This window comes from Echinops telfairi, unplaced genomic scaffold (genome assembly GCF_000313985.2).
Source record: "Echinops telfairi isolate 266 unplaced genomic scaffold, ASM31398v2 ScPeMD7_4;HRSCAF=17, whole genome shotgun sequence".
NCBI lineage: Eukaryota > Metazoa > Chordata > Mammalia > Afrosoricida > Tenrecidae > Echinops > Echinops telfairi.
The window spans coordinates 36,369,052-36,373,697 of NW_022103900.1; the positions used below are offsets into that span (position 1 = coordinate 36,369,052).

Here is a 4,646-nt window from a genome sequence, read left to right on the forward strand (position 1 = left end):
ACAAGGAACTGTATGTGACCTCCCCCCTGGGGGACAGACAACAGAAAAGTGGGTGAAGGCAGACGTCGGACAGGGCAAGATATGACAAAATAACAATTTATAAACTATCAAGGGCTCATGAGGGAGGGGGCAGCGGGGAGAGAGGGGAAAAATGAGGACCTAATGTCAGGGGTTTAAGTCGAAAGAAAATGTTTTGAGAATGATGTACAAATGCACTTTACACAATTGATGTGTGTATGGATTGCGATAACAGTTGTATGAGCCCCTAAAAAAATGTTAAAAAAAAAAAAAGAAAAGAAAGTAAATGGCAAACGTACTAAGCTGGAAGGATGCCTAAAATAGTGAGTGAGGCAGGAGTTTTTGGAAAGAGATGACTTCAGTTAAAAGTCTGTCAGGTGAGGGGAAAGAATACTATTATTTGGGGCTGAGGGTAAGCCCAAACAAGGCTTCAAAACTAAGACCAAACAAAAAGCTAATTTCTGCAGGATATAGTCAAGGAAGAACACATAAAATAAAGCCAGGGAGGTGGCAGTAACAAAGATCTTATATATGCTGCCTGTCAGACTGGGAGAACTGGCTTTTTCTCAAAACATTGTGGAGTCCTTCAGGACCTAGGCAGGTACGTTTACGCTTTCTTAAAGTGCCTTCAGGAGGTGGGTAGAGAGAGGGACTGAGGAAATTAGTATTTGAAGCCGAGATCAAAGGGTGAGTACATCTTATAAATTGAGTGCATAAGTGCAAATGTTGCTTGAAGAAGTTTTCAATACAAAAATCTACATAAATTTTCTTTTGAATTTGAATCTAAAGCAACATCATTTTAATGTGTCTCACTAGTATTTTCCAAACATATGTGACAAAAGAAATGTGTATGCCCCCAAACAGATACTGTTGGCATGATCCTATCGGGTCAGTTTAAGACTCTTTATGAACCTGCAGAATCCAACAAGATGCATCAGCACCTCTTATTATCATAAGAAGACTGCCTGAAAGATCACACGGCCTACTGGTGGTCATTGAGTCAATGCTGACAAAGAGAGGCTTATCGGTGCCAGTTCAGTTACCTCCATTTGTGACTTGCAGTAAATCTACCCAAATGCTTGCACTTTAGTATCCTCCCTTCCATATGAAAATGCACCTTCAAACTCTAATGGCAGATAAATTATATCCATTGGGCAAAACCCAAAGAAGAGGACCTGAAACACATCTGTCACTTAGAAAGAAAGAAAGCGCATAGATTAAAGCATTGGAATCCATCATTTCATGCAAAGTAGCACTTGACTTAAGTAGAAACAACCAAGAAGAAAGAATGTCCCAAAATTGTAAATTTAACAAGGCGGCATATTTTAATAGTACTCAAAATCTAGGACCTATTTTTTTCACTATGACATGAAAATAGGGTATCTTTTTTTTTTTCATACTAAGTGTGTTTTTCAAATGAAATTTATGACCACGATAGAGCTTTTGAGAAACCCAGATGACTGAAGTCCAAGTTGGCCATTTTAAGAATGGCATAAAGTGTCAGTGAAAAAGTCTGCTTTGTCTATTTTAGATTCTATGTCTGTAGATATATGCATGTAGATACAGCAAAGAAACCAGCCACCCTATAGACAATTTCTAGGAATCATAAGCTGATGGCTGGATTTGGCTTATGGACAATTTATGTAGGGCTCCAAGCTAAGAATGATTTTTTACATTTTTTAAATAGTTGTCAAAAACTAAGCAAAACTCTCCTAACACACACATATACAACCCACTTCATAGTTATGCTCTGACTTTGTACTGGAAGTCTGAAGATGCTTGATTTATGCCTCTATTGTACAGGAGTTAGGCAGTGCAATTGTATGTCCCAGATAATGTTAATTTTTTTCTCACCAGCTATAAAAATGGTGTCTTCTGATGTCATAGAAGAATTAACTTTGTTTTTCCATTTTTATCCTTAATTCTCTTTTCTTGATTGTGTAGAGTTTGCTGGCTTTTGCATCTCTGACATTTATTTGCTTTCTCCAAACATTTCTCTTTGCTCTTTCACAGAAGGAAAAAAAACCAAAAACAGTTGGTTAAGCTCTGATACCAACTCTCTGGCATATTTGCGCTTACGTCTGCTAGTCTACTTTCCAAACTTTCACTTTCCCTTGAGTTGTCTAGTTGTGAGTTCAAATTCTGTAGCAAAATGTTGGCAGGTCCACATCATGGAGCATAGAAAACAATCACCCAGTGATTGATTTTTCCCTTGTAAAACCTTTTTGTTGTAAGTCTGAGGTGTTAGATCTATGGAGTTTTGTCGTAAAAATCCAAGACACCAAATTCTTAGGAAATATGTATCACCATTCTAACCACTGTTTCTATAATAGTGATAAACTTTATTTGATTTTTTTAGGGGGGGAATCCTATCTCAGGGAATCTCTGAACATTTTCTCAGTCACAGAAAGAATGATACTGTTGGCAGTCTACACTGCCTCTATGGATCAGTCTAATCAAGCTTCGTGCCATTCTCTCATCCTGGCATTGGGATTGAACATGGAGGACTCCATGAATTGGAATCAAGCATCCGGACGTCATCATGCTTTCTTTGTTCAGTCAGTTCACTGAAAATGGCAGGTATAAGAGAGGCCACTGAAGGATTCCTAAGATCCTTTATGAATTCCAAAATCAGGTCGGCAGAAGGCTGTCCTTCATATTCATGAATATTGGACTGGTTAAATACCACTGTCATTGGCTATTCATATATATGTGCGACAAAGTCTTCCATAAACTCTACACCCCATGATGTACCGTATGTAAGCTGGCCATACAGATGTTTTGAAGTTTTTCTTACTTCTGGTCATAAAGCTTGACATGGTGGCCACCAAGAACAGAAAAAATCAAGAAGCTTTGGTTCTATTGCATTGGCAAGAAAATTTCAAGGACCAAGTATAATGGCATGAGAATTAACACTCTCTTTGGGAAATGCAAGTGGATCATATAGAATTGTCTTTCTGTGGTGGATTTCATATTCTCTGGTTCCCTGTCCTTTCAAAGATGAAAAATATAGAGATTCATGCAGACATCAGGTCAGCAGTTGGAAACCACCGACTCGTTGGAGGGGAGACAACTCACAGGGGCAGTTCTACCCTGTCCTATAGGGTCACTGTGAACCAGCATGGACTCCTTGACTGTGACTTTGGTTTTGATTTGGTGCTTCTAACATGCTGAGTGACAAACCTCCCGAAATCTTCCTTTGGTTTGTCACGATGGTATTTCACAGCCATTCAGACCTAAAAATGAAGATGCTGGAATAACTGTGGGTTCCTTTCTTTGGGAATCATTCTATCATCTCCACAATGAACAGTTCCATTTCAAGGTAGCCTGTCACTTCGTTAGCAAAACCTCTTAATGGGGGAGCTAGATCCTGGCAGTGGAACAGCCAGGAGAGTGAAAATTTACAAAGTATGGTTTTCCAGAATTCACAGCAGCAGCATTTCTCTGCTGACCAATGTTATGATTTCAGACTCATTCAGGCTTTAAGGCCAAAGCCATAATTATAGTTTTAACTTCCACACTGGCCTCCTCCTTGAATATCTGCAAATATCTTTTCTCCATATGTGTCATACTTTTCCCCGTTGGTTCTCTTTGAGAAATCCATACACTCTATTAAATTTTAAAAACTCCCTATGTGTATTTGGACTATTTGGGATTCTATTAGGTTGTAACTTCTATGCCGATTTCTTGAAAGCTTCTTTTTCCATGAAATATTTTTATTATCAAGAAATCCTTACCACTTGAAGATATTGTGACCAAAGAACACATTCAGTAAGATGTCTCCTTTCTTATAGTTAAAATAATCTAACTCTTGTTTCATAATTAAAAAATAAAAAATTCCCAACAAGCAACTACTTCCATAGTGTTCTTGGGAATATGGATATTTGCTTTCAATTTCAGATTCATGAAATTTGATTGAATTAACAAATGGGGTTTTTTTTTTTGTATGTTTTCAGAAAATGTATACATAAGAAGTAATTTGGTGGTTTTATAAATATTCTTAACCCTCTAACTTGGATCTGATCTTAAAGACTTCTCTCAGTCTACCAGACCATCAACACATTTAAATGATAATTTCATGGTTATTGAGAAAAACATTTTACATAATTTTGTTACATAATTTTAATTTTATATCATGAAATATTCACTATTCTTTATTGCTCTAAACTGCTTACAAGAATTTTTGTTTCCAAAATATATCATGTGATTGCTTTAATAATGTTTACTAATTTGCTTAGTATTTTTCCAATGGTTAAATTCTCAGAGTAAACACTATTTTTTTCATATTTGATAATCCAGAAATAGGACAACATTCAATGGCCTGTGTTTTTCCCCCCTTAGAATTTATCCCGTTTTAGCCAATGTCCAGTGTAGTCCATTGTTCCCACTGGTAGCCAACACATAATTGATTAGATTTTAGAATTTCCCTTTATCTGGAAAGTCTAGTCCTTTTTGATAAGGACTCTAAACTTGAAGCTTATGAGCTTTTCTGAGATAAGAGCTGTGTGGAACAGAAATCCACTTCATAATGATCAATTAATGATGGCATTGGTTGATGGAAGTCAAAGACGAACACATCTGTCTTGGAAGAAGTACACCAGAATGTTCCTCAGAAGCAAAGATAGAGA

General features: G+C 37.0%; 1 pseudogene; it reads right to left on the reverse strand.

Annotated features, from left to right (window-relative positions):
• Positions 1–1,910: 1,910 nt before the first annotated feature.
• On the reverse strand, positions 1,911–3,725 carry LOC101641725 (annotated as a pseudogene).
• Positions 3,726–4,646: the final 921 nt, after the last annotated feature.